Below are 15,428 nucleotides of genomic sequence, written 5' to 3' on the forward strand. Positions count from 1 at the left end.
ACACAACGGTAAAAACTAAGGATCGGAACTGGATCAGGCTTAAAATACCTGAAACACAACCGACTAAAATTGGCCTGGATTGGACTGTGACATCTCAAGTAGAGTTGCACGGTGTACCGAAGGTTCGATTCTTTTTCGATACTACGTCATCACAAACGATTCGGTTCTTTAGTGTTCGATGCTTTCGATACTGTATATAGCCCAGTCACTAGCTTCAAATGAGTCAAATTAGTAGGCGCGATTTGATTCAGTTCATAAGAAAACTGATTCACACCGCAGCAGTCGGTGTGGCAGGATTCAGATAAACTTAGTGTTCTGAACAAATGAATCGATTCACGCGCAAGCCAGCAGAGCAGCAGCGAGTGTAGAATGGCGACGGCTAAAATAACAGATGTCTCTCGTCCGCGACTTGTGGACAAAACGGGCGCGAGGAGTGAAGTGTGGGAAAATAGTCTGAGATGTAGGCATCTGTTTTTTATTTATATTTTTATTTTTAAATAAAATAACGAAAACTGAAAGTGAAACTAAACTACTTTATTAGCGCTGTTTTCACTCCCGCAGTTGTACAGCGGGGGGTGTTGTGCCGATTCTGTCCGCGAAGCGGGAGTCGGATTCAGTAGCGGATTCGGCACAAGGGCGGCGGCACCTCGCGCTCCGCGGTGTTAGTTGTAAGCGCTCGCGCTAGCCGCAAAATACGACAGAAAACACTGAGGGAGATGCAGAATTATGTATGGGACTAGAATATGAGCACGAGGAGATCAAAGAGAACCTTTACCTGTGAGTAGCTCACATCAGAACACGCAAATCTCTCTCTCTCTCACTCTCTCACTCTTTCTCTGTGTCTCTCTCTCGCACGTGAACGCCTCCGCGTTTGACCTGCAGCACTGTGTTTAGCTGTTCTTAAAAATCATTTTAATTAAATAATAGTTCTATGCTTCTATGTTACAGTGTTATTTAACATAATTCTGATCATATTTCAATTATTTAGCAGACAAGCACCCTGATCTCTACAAAGAGCTGCGAAGTCGACAGGTTAGTGGAGTTAGTCAAGATACACTCTGTCTGTAGCTTTACTAAGATTTACTAGCGACTGCTAGTAAATCACGTTAACACGGAGAGAGTTTTGTTTTGGACCCGTGGTTTTCTCTATTTCTCCATTATCCCATTGGCTGTGAAACATGAACTCAAGATGTTCACGTTTTCGCGTTTCCATCGCAAATCTGTGGTCAGGCACGTAGCCTGCTTGCTCGTTACACTGAACATGGGCTTATTAAAAACGGTAAACGGTTGATTAATAAAACGGAGCAGTGAGTGTTAAAATGAACATAACATTGTAATGTTCTTCTGTCTCTTTATTTTCCTTATTCAGAACTTAACTTCTGCCCGCCCGTCAGGTTCACATAGTCAGGCTACCATTACCTCTGGTTTTAGTTTTAGTTTTTAGGAAGTGTTTAGATAATTATGTTATAGTTAAGGTTATAATAACGAAACTTGTTTTTTGTACAAATGTTTCATTTTAGAATAAAAACGTTTGCACCGATTGTTCAGTGTTCAATCCAGTTCAGTCAAAAATAAACATTTTATGTTCAGATATTTTTATTGTTTTTTTTTCTTCCAAGTATCGTTTTGGTATCAAGAATCGTGATACTACAGTTGGTATCGGTATCGAAGTCAAAATTTTGGTATCGTGACAACCCTAATCTCAAGCAATTAGATAATAACCCAGTCAGCACAGTGGACAGTACAGTATGCCTATATAATCTCACCTACAGCTAAGAGGTAAAGAATAGCACTGACTGACTTTTCCAGTTGACGGGATGGACAGATTACCAATACGCCTCAATTCGAGTCAGACCATCCTCCCACTCTCTACCTCAACTACAGTTACAAAAGATAAAATAATCCACCCACACACGTACTGTCACACACAATCCCAGCACGAGTAAAGTTCACTTTACACTGTTGCTCAAAAAGATAAACCTTCAACAACCATCACGGGTTACTTATACTAGTGCATTTTAAAAATACAGTATCATTTAAAAGTTACTTTATTTCAGTAATTCAGTTGAAAATATGAAACTCATATTATATAGATTTATTATACACAGATTGATCAGTTTTAAGAGTTTTTTTTCTTTTATTGTTGATAAGGAATAATTTACGTATTACAGCCAATTAAAAACAACCCAAAAATCAGTGTCGCAGAAAACCATAATATTATATAGGACCAACTGTTACTTTTGGCAGTGTGGGCAGTGTGCCAAGTCCTGCTGGAAAACGAAATCCGCATTTTAATAAAAGTTGTCAGCAGAGGGAAGCATGAAGTGCTGTGAAAATAGATCACTCTGTGTTTAATACATCTGTATAATATATGAGTCTCACATTTTGAACTGAATTACTAAAATAAAAACAAAATTCAGTGATATTCAATTTTTTTAAGATGCCCTATTTAATTACCGTGTCCAATTATTGCACTTTCTTAGTTAAACTTAAAAAAATACTTTCCAAAGTTAATGTTGTTTTTAATCTATAATCAAGTTTCCTTTACAATGGTAGGACAATATACAACATCAGATCAAGTGAGACTAACCTGATCCTCAACAACACAGCAGAAGTGAAGAACAACCTGAAAACATGTTTGGGAAAGTTTCGGGGGGAAATTATTAATCATTATAGAACGTAAAGAATCAAACAATATATAGACATGTTTTATATATAATAAAACAAATAGAAACAGATGTTAAATAAAATAAAATAAAAAATCTAGTAAAATATCAGTACAGCCCTATTAATAAAAGTGGCATAAGTGACGATGACAACAAAATGCATAGTAATATTCTGAGAACTACTGACAAGAAACTAATTCTAAATTGTACAGATATTAAGCAAGCTAAAAATGGTGCAATACTACAGTATCACCCAGTCCTACAACTAAAATCTGTCTAAAACAATCAAAAAATTCAGATTCAGATGCTGCCTGATATTAGCAGTGTTTGGGATTTTGCTGCCTGCCCTAAAAATAGTGTACTTGACCATAAATAACTGATAACAATACAGTATCGTAAAATCACCCATCCCTCCCCCACATGGAGCAGATAAACAACTTAAATTAGTTTATAAACAATACTAAAACATGACCATGATGACAAAACATCATAACATGACCTACACCCAACTGAGGAATAAGCAAGAAAAAATCTAAGTTACACAGGCCAACTTCATCATCTTATACATCAGTTTAAATGTCCAGCACTAAAAATGTTGTAATTAACCACAAATAACAAGAAAACACAGTAAAATCAACCACTGCAGTTCCCAAAACTACTGACAAAAAATAATTAAGCTAAACTTTGTGATAAGGGCGCACCAATGTGATAAAAATGTTATAATTAACCACAATAACAATACAGTATACAGTAATACAGAAGAATACAGTAGGGCTGTGTTTAAAAGATCGATCCGTAATCCAATATCGACTCACGCTCAAAAAATACGATATTGATCCAAAAATTTGTGTATCTTTTCCAGGTGACCATAGACTCTTTGACACGCAAGGGGCAGTATAAAAAGTGGGTGCCGGCTAAACGAAACCGAAACTTAAGATAGAGCAAGATGGCCGAAGCTACAGCACTAAAATCACCGCCTGGAATGAAGGCTGCTGTTTGGCAGTACTTCGAATTCAAACTAAGACAAAGACAAACTAGACAGAACAAAATAAATACCTTAAATTCTCAACTCTTCTCTCTGTGTGTCCCTCTTATCAAATCGGATCGAATCGTAGATCGAATCGGATAGTGACCTTATGAATCAGAATCAAATCAATCCAGGAAATTCAGATTGATTCCCAGCCCTTCAATACAGTATCATAATATCGCCCAGCCCTCTTCCCTGTAGAGTAGATAAACAACAAAACTAACAACCGTAACTAAAACTTTTTAAGCTGAATTAAGTGTTTTGTAGAAATGTCTCTTTACTTTCTAGACATAAAGAAATCTCCATAAAGTAAAACTGAATTAAGTGTTTGGTAGAAATGTCATATTAATCCCTAGACTTGATAAAAATGCCATATCTGATCATAATGTCACACAATGTCATTATATGAGAAATATCATATAATAACTTAAAACCAAAATTAAAACTCCAGGAAATTTTGTATTTCTCTTAAACCACAGCTAAAAAGACTAAATATGGTGTACTTGATGACGAAAATACATTACCATAATAATATTCACCCGTAATCCCAGAACTACTAACAACAAGAAGTCCAGTGATGAAAATGTCTTAATTTACCCCACAATGACGATACAGTATAATAATATCGCCCAATTATTACTAGATCATTACTTCCTAGACTTGAGAAAAATGCCATGTCTGACCACTATGTCACACAGTATCGTTATATAAGGAAAAACATCATAATTTACTCCACGATATCAATACAGTATCATAATATCGCCCACCCCTCCTCCCTGTAGAGCAGATAAACAACTTTTAATTCGGTTAAAACCAAAAATAAAACCTTGAAATTGTCTATTTCTGTTAAACCACAGCTAAAAAGAATAAATACGGTGTACTTGTCGAAGAAAACACAATATTGTAGTATTGTTAAACAATATTCCAGGAAGTACTGACAATAAATAAGTCAAATTCAAAATGTTATGCTGGCTGATATTATCAGTGACATAAATTTTGATGTCTTTTATAGTTTTTATAGATCATTACTTTCTAGACTTGAGATAAACTCATATCTAATCAAAATGTCGCACAGTATCGCTATATAAGTAGTTTTAGGAAATATGGAAAAGGGTCATAATTTACCCCACAATAACACTACAGTATCAAAAAATAAAAATCACCTACCTAATAAAAACTAAATAAACTCTAAAAAGTTACGCTGGCTGATTTCATCAATGATATGGATTTCTGATACGGATCTTATTATCTTTTATTATCCTTACATTATAATACAAGATCAGTACTTATTAGACTTGATAAAAATGCCATCTCTGATCATAATGTCATACAGTATCGTTATACATGGAAAAACATAATAATTTACCCCATGATAATGATACCGTATCATAATATCACCCACCTCTCTCCCTATAGAGTAGATAAACAACTTTTATTTGTTAAAACTAAGACTGAAACTGTTTATTTTTTATATTAAATATGATGTACTGTATTTTTATAGCTTTTATAATGATTACAAAGTCATAATTAACCATAACAACAATACAGTATCATAATATCGCCCAACTACTGAGAAAAATGCCATACCTGATCATAATGTCACACTATATCATTATATATCAAGTCTATTGAAGTAGTTTTATGAAATATATAGAAAAATGTCATAATTTACCCCATGATAATGATACAGTATCATAATATCGCCCACATCTCTCCCTATAGAGCATTTAAACAACTTTTTATTTGGTTAAAAGGTAATGGAAAACTTAAGAAACTATACAACACTTCCTAGACTTGAGAAAAATGCCTTATTTGATCATAATGTCAAACAGTACTGTTATACAGTAAAACGTAATACTTTACCCCACAATTATGATACAGTACCATAATATTACCCACCCCTCCTCCCTACAAAGCAAATTAAACAACTCATAAAATTATGAAATATATGGAAAGATTTCATAATTTACACCCCGATAATGATACAGTATCACAATATCGCCCACCTCTCTCCCTATAGAGTAGATAATCAACTTTTATATTTTATAAAACTAAGACTGAAACTGTTTCTTTTTTATATTAAATATGATGTACTTTAAAAATACTGATGTATTTTTATAGCTTTTTAACTATTATAACAATACAGTACCATAATATCGCCCAACTATTGAGAAAAATGTCATACCTGACCATATAATGTCACACTTTATCGTTATATATAAATAGTTTCATTAAATATATATGAAAAGATTTTAGAATTAACACCACGATAATGATACCGTATCATAATATTACCCACTCCTACTCCCTATAGAGTAGATAAACAACTTTTATTTGTTAAAACTAAGACTGAAACTGTTTTTTTTATATATTAAATATGATGTGCTTTAAAAATACTGGTGTATTTTAATAGCTTGTATAATAATTACAATGCCATAATTAACTATTATAACAATACAGTACCATAATATCGCCCATATCTGATCATAATGTCACACTATATCGTTATATACCAAGTCTAGTCAATTAGTTTTATGAAATATATGGAAAAACGTCATTATTTCCCCCATGATATCGATACAGTATCATAATATTGCCCACCCCTCCTTCCTATAGAGCATTTAAACAACTTTTCATTTGGTTAAAACCAGGATTAAGACTCTTTAAACTCCAGTAAATTCTCTTTACATGTAGTTTAGCAGGAATAAAGACTTTAATTGGGTTAAAATGTCCTGTTTTTAAAGTTTAAAGTCTATCTACGTCTCTCTTTAGCGTTAGTTAACTAGGTTATCGTAGCTCTACTTCCTTGACGACCTGCCCTGTGAAAGATCTGGAGCTGAATAACACTTTCGGTTAGTGAGGGCGGGTGGGGGTGTGCTGCTGCTGCTTCTGCTGCTGTTTATCTCCGCTTTAGTTGGTTATATTTACAAATAAAACAGAAATACAGCTAAAACACAGCTAAAATATCTCCAAATAAACATGTATACGCGGTTAACCCGCACGGGCGCTGTTTAGTTATAACGCTACCCGTGTCAGCGTATGACTTTCCCCAGTCCTAACTGTTCAACACGCTTCAAACGCGGCTTAACGCCACAAAACACGGGTTTATATAAACACAGAGCCGCAGCCCTCGATGTTTACGAGTCTCTAAATGTTTTAAAAACATATAAAATCAACACAAACAGCCCAGAGTTAAAGGAAACCGCGAGCTTACGGAGTATAGAGATGCGATTCTGTTTTTCCTTCCTTCCCAGGCAACTTAATTCAGCTCGTAATCCGAGTACAAACTTTTCCCAAAGCTCTCATACGGTTCAGACGGTCGGCAGGATATTTCCACACGAAACATTCCTCGTTCCGGGCGAGAAAACACAAATATATACAGAGTTTCCCCCCGAAAAACTCAGAATTTCAAAGTTGTAGCGTTTACTCCATCATGGTGGCCATGTTTAAGAGGGACCGAATCACCACCGCTCCTCCGCACCGGCAAATAGACCCGCCTAAACGCTCGCGCCGGCGCCGCTGTCCAAACTTCCGCACAACTCGCACCAAACCTCGGGCACGCCGATATAAGACGTATAAGACCTGCAAACGAGCGACGTTAAGAAAATTTAGCAAATAAACAGCGTAAAACCGTAAGAAAAAAAGTCTCAATAGAGTCTCGCTGACCCCGCGGATGAAGACAGCACAGCTGTGAAACGGCGTTTCAGTCATGGCCGGGACTCGTGTAAAGCCCGGATCTGGATTCGTGAGGTGCGCGGAGCGGAGTCACGCCAGGTTCTGAGCTCAGCGATACAGTGGCGCTTTATTATTATTATTATTAATAATAATTTTATTATAAATAAAATTATTCATTTTTCCAATTAGAAACAATAGCCCATAGAAACAACCCATTAGGTATTTCTTATTACGAAGTGAACTGCTTAATCATAATATTGAGATGTTATCTCATTATTTTGCGATATTAAGTCATCACATTGAGTTATTATTTATTTACTCTGAGATACGTAGTCAATATTTACTAGATACTAAATGATTAATTTAAGAAAAATGCCATTATTATGATATACTTAGTCGATACTTTGAAATATTAAATTGATATTTTGAGATACTAAATTGTTACCTTGAGATACTAACTAATTCATTGCTCTGAGATACTAAGTCATTATTCTGAGATACTAAATTTGAGATGTCATTATTTTGTTATACTTAGTCAAAACTTTGAGATACTAAGTTGTTATTTTGAGATACTAAGTTGTTATCTTGCAATACTTCGTCATTATTCTGAGATACTAACTTTACTGGAGTTTAAAGAGTTTTAGTCTTGGTTTTATCCAAATATAAATATGCCATTAGTCTGATATACTTGTTTTCAATTTCTTTTAAACTGTAAATGTTTGGCGCCATTGTAAAAGAGGGTCACCCTCAATGTATCATAAGAGGCGTGGACCTGTTTTTCCCTTTGTTGCAAAAAGCGCTATATAAATAATGTGGATTGAATTGAATTGAATTAAATTCCCAAGTGAAAATAAAGGTTGATTGATTGATTGATTGATTGACTGATTTATCTTAAGATACTCATTATTCTGAGATACAAAGTCATTACATTGAGATACTTTGAGATACTAACTGACTCATTACTTTGAGATACTAACTGACTCATTACTTTGAGATACTAACTGACTCATTACTTTGAGATACTAAGGCATTATTGTGAGATACTAAATTATTAATTTAAGATATTAACTCGTTACTTTGAGATACCAAGTTGTTACTTTGAGATACTGGGTAATTATTTGGAATACTAAATTATCATTTTATTTCATTATTTTGAGGTACTAAGTTGTTAATTTGAGATACTATGTCATTTTTTTTAAATACGATCCCTGCTAAAAAAAAAAATCTAGATTAACACAAGCTGGTCATCCAGAGAAATCATACACTATGCTGGTCAAGAACTAGTAAACAAGCTAGTATAAGTTTTCTGGATGGTCTTGAGATGAATTTTTTCACCAGGGATATCATTATTTTGAGATACTAAGTCATTATTTTTGAGATACTAAGTCGTTCATTTAAAATTATATTTCATTACTTTGTGATACTTAGTCATTATTTTGTGATACTGAGTCAATATCTTGTGATATCTCACTTATTTGAGATATATCATTGTTTTCAAAAGGATAACTTGTGTTTATTTTGAGATATTAATTCATTGTTTTTCTCCAGTAAAACCTTACATAGCTTCTGTACAATCTACTATTATTTAAAAATAATGAGTTGAGGGAATGGGCTTCCATATGGTGATAATATGCAATTTACATAATGTTTACTATCACCTAATTTAGTATTTAATCATTCAGTATAAATCTATTTCATTGATGGAAATGGAGTGTAACACTTACATTTTTGTGCAACTAATTAGAGTAATGGAAAAAAGTCCTGACACAGGCCTACCTTTTAGTGTACGTCAGAGCAGTCCTAAAAACCTGAGCAGCCACCTGTAGAACCCCCTACCTTAAACGTACACTGACCGAGCCCATAATGAGCCTTATCCTCCTTACCCTGGTCCTTACAGGTCCACTGTATTCAGTAGGTGTATTATTACAGACAGCAGCCCATCTGCTGTCAAGTGCCAATGGTCATACCTCCACCCATCACCCTCTGACCACAGATAGACCTATAGACCAGATTACTAGGGTTGGGGGTCATTACTAATGACGCAGGGACAATGGTGTAAGTGTATTAGGTACAGTGGTTTTAGTGGGGGAGGGGGGAGGGGGTTAACCACACAAGTGTTGCCAGTGTCACTGTCACTAGAAAATAGATATGTGTTTCTGTTGCCAAAAACTGGCTGCTAGTGAAGGCAAAGAGCAGTTCTAAAGTTCTAAAGTGGTGATCTAAAGTCCTAAACATGGATAAGAATAAGCTAATCAAACAAATAAAGCAAATATCAGCATTCGTCATTTAATTATTGAGGAAAATTATCCAAACTGACCTCTGATGAAGCCCAACAGCAATCACTACTTTCCCTTGAACGGAAAGTCCCAAGTCAAGTCCCAAGTCTTAAACTGCAAGTCTTAAGTCAGGTCCCAAGTCTTAAACTGCAAGTCCAGAGTCAAGTTTATAATCTTGATGCTCAAGTCTTAAGTCAAGTCCCAAGTCTTAAACTGCAAGTCTTAAGTCAGGTCCCAAGTCTTGAACTGCAAGTCCCAAGTCTCAAGTCAAGTCCCAAGTCTCAAGTCAACTCTCAAGTCTTAAGTCAACTCCTAAGTCTTGAACTGCATGTCCCAAGTTAAGTCCAGAGTCAAGTCCCAAGTCTTGACACCTAAGCCTTACACTTAAGTCTAGAGTCAAGTCCCAAGTCTTGGACTGCAAGTCCCATGTCAAGTCCCAAGTCTTCACACTTAAGTCCAGATTCAAGTCCCAAGTCTTGAACTGCAAATCCTAAGTCAAGTCCCAGCTCTTGACAATCATGTCCCAAGTCTTAACACTCAAGACTTAAGTCAAGTGCCATGTCTTGAACTGCAAGTCTCAAGTCAATCCCAAGTCTTGCCACTCAAGTCTTAAGTCAAGTCCCATGTCAAGTCTTTACACCAGGAGGGTAAAGATTAGCACTTGCCTCCTCTGATACATATGAAGTCAGAATCCACCTCTTTTTGAACTGCTGCTGATGCAGCATTACCGAGTATCATCACAACGTTCTCTGAGGTAAATGCAGTGTGCTGATCGACATCACCCTAGGAGTGATGAAGGAAAAGAGCGCCATCTTTTCACCCAGAGAGAGCAAGGCCAAAAGTGCTCTCTCAGGGCTCCGGCAACTGATGGCAAGCTAAATGTACAGCATTCGAACCAGTGATCTCCTGATCATAGTGGCAGCGCTTCAGACCGCTTCAGCCCCACATTTGCTATTGTTAACCATAAGGTGATTAAATAAGCTAGCTAGTTAATTGCTATGTGTACAATATGTAAAATATATTTAGCAGAGACTCGAGTCCATATACAACTCATAATTAGTAATTAGCCTTTTTTATTCAGTGGTTTTATCAGTTGTGTGAAAAGGTTGTAATAGGTTAATTACAGCACGCTGATGATGTTTATGGGTCCAACATGATTGCATTTCAGTTGGAGGATACCCTTTTCTCACGTCCCCTAGTCTCACACACACACACACTCACACACAAATCAGTCAGTAAAAGGAAATGTGTGGAAGCAGGGCAGTGAAAGAATCAGTGAGCTGCTGTCTTTTCACACACTGCTCCCTCTTTCATTCGCCGAGGCCCATTTCATTTCCCCCTGCACCTGGACCGCTTTACACATCCTCACCAGCATCCTTGACCTTTAATGAACCTCCCATTTCCCATTTCCAGACAAATAACAGAGCTTCAATGTCAGATTAATTAGCGTATAAAACTGTTATGTGTGTGTGTGACATTTTGATTCAAAGCTCTATTTACTTTTATTGCTTCTTAACGGCGGTAAAGGTTTATATTGGTTAAACACAGATAAATCGGGACTCAAATGTCCATTTAATGATCTGTTAATGGGAATGTCAGTCATTTATCTATTCATTATTTGGCTTAATTATGTGTACGTTTCCCACACACACACACGGTGCCCACACACACTGATAAGAGGAAGTGTATTTAGAGCACATGTTTGGAAATATGGCACTGACACACCAGTAATTATTAGGCTCTCAAAACTAAAAAAAAAATAATAATAATAATTTTTAAAGAATATCCTAGTTTTAGATTATGTTGTCTATTCACCATGTCTACATATATGTTTTCAGACACAGAAATCATATTTAATACAATTATTATTATTTTATTTTAACAGTCTCTTGTGCATGCTGACACACCTCCAAACTTCATGTAGCTTCAGAGTTCATCAATCACTACACACCTCCAAACTTCATGCAGCTTCAGAGTTCATCACTACACACCTCCAAACTTCATGTAGCTTCAGAGTTCATCACTACACACCTCCAAACTTCATGTAGCTTCAGAGTTCATCAATCACTACACACCTCCAAACTTCATGTAGCTTCAGAGTTCATCACTACACACCTCCAAACTTCATGTAGCTTCAGAGTTCATCATCACTACACACCTCCAAACTTCATGTAGCTTTAGAGTTCATCACTACACACCTCCAAACTTCATGTAGCTTCAGAGTTCATCATCACTACACACCTCCAAACTTCATGTAGCTTCAGAGTTCATCAGTACACACCTCCAAACTTCATGTAGCTTCAGAGTTCATCAATCACTACACACCTCCAAACTTCATGTAGCTTCAGAGTTCATCACTACACACCTCCAAACTTCATGTAGCTTCAGAGTTCATCACTACACACCTCCAAAGTTCATGTAGCTTCAGAGTTCATCAATCACTACACACCTCCAAACTTCATGTAGCTTCAGAGTTCATCAATCACTACACACCTCCAAACTTCATGTAGCTTCAGGGTTCATCACTACACACCTCCAAACTTCATGTAGCTTCAGAGTTCATCACTACACACCTCCAAACTTCATGTAGCTTCAGAGTTCATCAATCACTACACACCTCCAAACTTCATGTAGCTTCAGAGTTCATCACTACACACCTCCAAACTTCATGTAGCTTCAGAGTTCATCAATCACTACACACCTCCAAACTTCATGTAGCTTCAGATTTCATCACTACACACCTCCAAACTTCATGTAGCTTCAGAGTTCATCACTACACACCTCCAAACTTCATGTAGCTTCAGAGTTCATCACTACACACCTCCAAACTTCATCTAGCTTCAGAGTTCATCACTACACACCTCCAAACTTCATGTAGCTTCAGAGTTCATCACTACACACCTCCAAACTTCATGTAGCTTCAGAGTTCATCACTACACACCTCCAAACTTCATGTAGCTTCAGAGTTCATCATCACTACACACCTCCAAACTTCATGTAGCTTCAGAGTTCATCACTACACACCTCCAAACTTCATGTAGCTTCAGAGTTCATCATCACTACACACCTCCAAACTTCATGTAGCTTCAGAGTTCATCATCACTACACACCTCCAAACTTCATGTAGCTTCATAGTTCATCACTACACACCTCCAAACTTCATGTAGCTTCAGAGTGTATCACTACACACCTCCAAACTTCATGTAGCTTCAGAGTTCATCACTACACACCTCCAAACTTCATGTAGCTTCAGAGTTCATCACTACACACTTCCAAACTTCATGTAGCTTCAGAGTTCATTACTACACACCACCAAACTTCATGTAGCTTCAGAGTTCATCATTACACACCTCCAAACTTCATGTAGCTTCAGAGTTCATCATTACACACCTCCAAACTTCATGTAGCTTCAGAGTTCATCACTACACACCTCCAAACTTCATGTAGCTTCAGAGTTCATCACTACACACCTCCAAACTTCATGTAGCTTCAGAGTTCATCACTACACACCTCCAAACTTCATGTAGCTTCAGAGTTCATTACTACACCCCTCCAACCTTCATGTAGCTTCAGATTTCATCAATCACTACACACCTCCAAACTTCATGTAGCTTCAGAGTTCATCACTACACACCTCCAAACTTCATGTAGCTTCAGATTTCATCAATCACTACACACCTCCAAACTTCATGTAGCTTCAGAGTTCATCAATCACTACACACCACCAAACTTCATCTAGCTTCAGAATTCATCACTACACACCTCCAACCTTCATGTAGCTTCAGAGTTCATTACTACACACCTCCAAACTTCATGTAGCTTCAGAGTTCATCACTACACACCTCCAAACTTCATCTAGCTTCAGAGTGTATCACTACACACCTCCAAACTTCATGTAGCTTCAGAGTTCATTACTACACACCTCCAAACTTCATGTAGCTTCAGATTTCATCAATCACTACACACCTCCAAACTTCATGTAGCTTCAGAGTTCATCATTACACACCACCAAACTTCATGTAGCTTCAGAGTTCATCATTACACACCTCCAAACTTCACGTAGCTTCAGATTTCATCAATCACTACACACCTCCAAACTTCACGTAGCTTCAGATTTCATCAATCACTACACACCTCCAAACTTCATGTAGCTTCAGAGTTCATCACTACACACCTCCAAACTTCATGTAGCTTCAGAGTTCATCACTACACACCTCCAAACTTCATGTAGCTTCAGAGTTCATCACTACACACCACCAAACTTCATCTAGCTTCAGAATTCATCACTACACACCTCCAACCTTCATGTAGCTTCAGAGTTCATCACTACACACCTCCAAACTTCATGTAGCTTCAGAGTTCATCACTACACACTTCCAAACTTCATGTAGCTTCAGAGATCATCACTACACACCACCAAACTTCATGTAGCTTCAGAGTTCATCAATCACTACACACCTCCAAACTTCATCTAGCTTCAGAGTGTATCACTACACACCTCCAAACTTCATGTAGCTTCAGAGTTCATCACTACACACCTCCAAACTTCATCTAGCTTCAGAGTTCATCACTACACACCTCCAAACTTCATGTAGCTTCAGAGTGTATCACTACACACCTCCAAACTTCATCTAGCTTCAGAGTGTATCACTACACACCTCCAAACTTCATGTAGCTTCAGAGTTCATCACTACACACCACCAAACTTCATCTAGCTTCAGAGTTCATCACTACACACCTCCAACCTTCATGTAGCTTCAGAGTTCATCATTACACACCTCCAAACTTCATGTAGCTTCAGAGTTCATCAATCACTACACACCACCAAACTTCATGTAGCTTCAGAGTTCATCACTACACACCTCCAAACTTCATCTAGCTTCAGAGTGTATCACTACACACCTCCAAACTTCATCTAGCTTCAGAGTGTATCACTACACACCTCCAAACTTCATGTAGCTTCAGAGTTCATCACTACACACCACCAAACTTCATCTAGCTTCAGAGTTCATCATTACACACCTCCAAACTTCATGTAGCTTCAGAGTTCATCACTACACACTTCCAAACTTCATGTAGCTTCAGAGATCATCACTACACACCACCAAACTTCATGTAGCTTCAGAGTTCATCAATCACTACACACCTCCAAACTTCATCTAGCTTCAGAGTGTATCACTACACACCTCCAAACTTCATGTAGCTTCAGAGTTCATCACTACACACCTCCAAACTTCATCTAGCTTCAGAGTTCATCACTACACACCTCCAAACTTCATGTAGCTTCAGAGTGTATCACTACACACCTCCAAACTTCATCTAGCTTCAGAGTGTATCACTACACACCTCCAAACTTCATGTAGCTTCAGAGTTCATCACTACACACCTCCAAACTTCATCTAGCTTCAGAGTTCATCACTACACACCTCCAAACTTCATGTAGCTTCAGAGTTCATCACTACACACCACCAAACTTCATCTAGCTTCAGAGTTCATCACTACACACCTCCAACCTTCATGTAGCTTCAGAGTTCATCATTACACACCTCCAAACTTCATGTAGCTTCAGAGTTCATCAATCACTACACACCACCAAACTTCATGTAGCTTCAGAGTTCATCACTACACACCTCCAAACTTCATCTAGCTTCAGAGTGTATCACTACACACCTCCAAACTTCATCTAGCTTCAGTGTATCACTACACACCTGCAAACTTCATGTAGCTTCAGAGTTCATCACTACACACCACCAAACTTCATCTAGCTTCAGAGTTCATCATTAC

At 37.2% G+C, this 15,428-nt stretch overlaps 1 protein-coding gene across 6 annotated transcripts in view; it reads right to left on the reverse strand.

Moving 5' to 3' along the window:
* The window catches only part of kmt2ca (lysine (K)-specific methyltransferase 2Ca), a 252,908-nt gene extending 245,745 nt beyond the window's left edge, over window positions 1-7,163 (reverse strand). For all 6 annotated transcript variants that reach the window (XM_049480854.1, XM_049480856.1, XM_049480857.1 and 3 more), the window contains exon 1: window positions 6,908-7,163. The gene's annotated coding sequence lies outside the window, so the exon portion shown is untranslated. The remainder of the gene's footprint in view (window positions 1-6,907) is intronic.
* Window positions 7,164-15,428: the final 8,265 nt, after the last annotated feature.

The sequence above is a fragment of the Astyanax mexicanus genome, chromosome 6, assembly GCF_023375975.1.
Source record: "Astyanax mexicanus isolate ESR-SI-001 chromosome 6, AstMex3_surface, whole genome shotgun sequence".
In the NCBI taxonomy this organism is placed as follows: Eukaryota; Metazoa; Chordata; class Actinopteri; order Characiformes; family Acestrorhamphidae; genus Astyanax; species Astyanax mexicanus.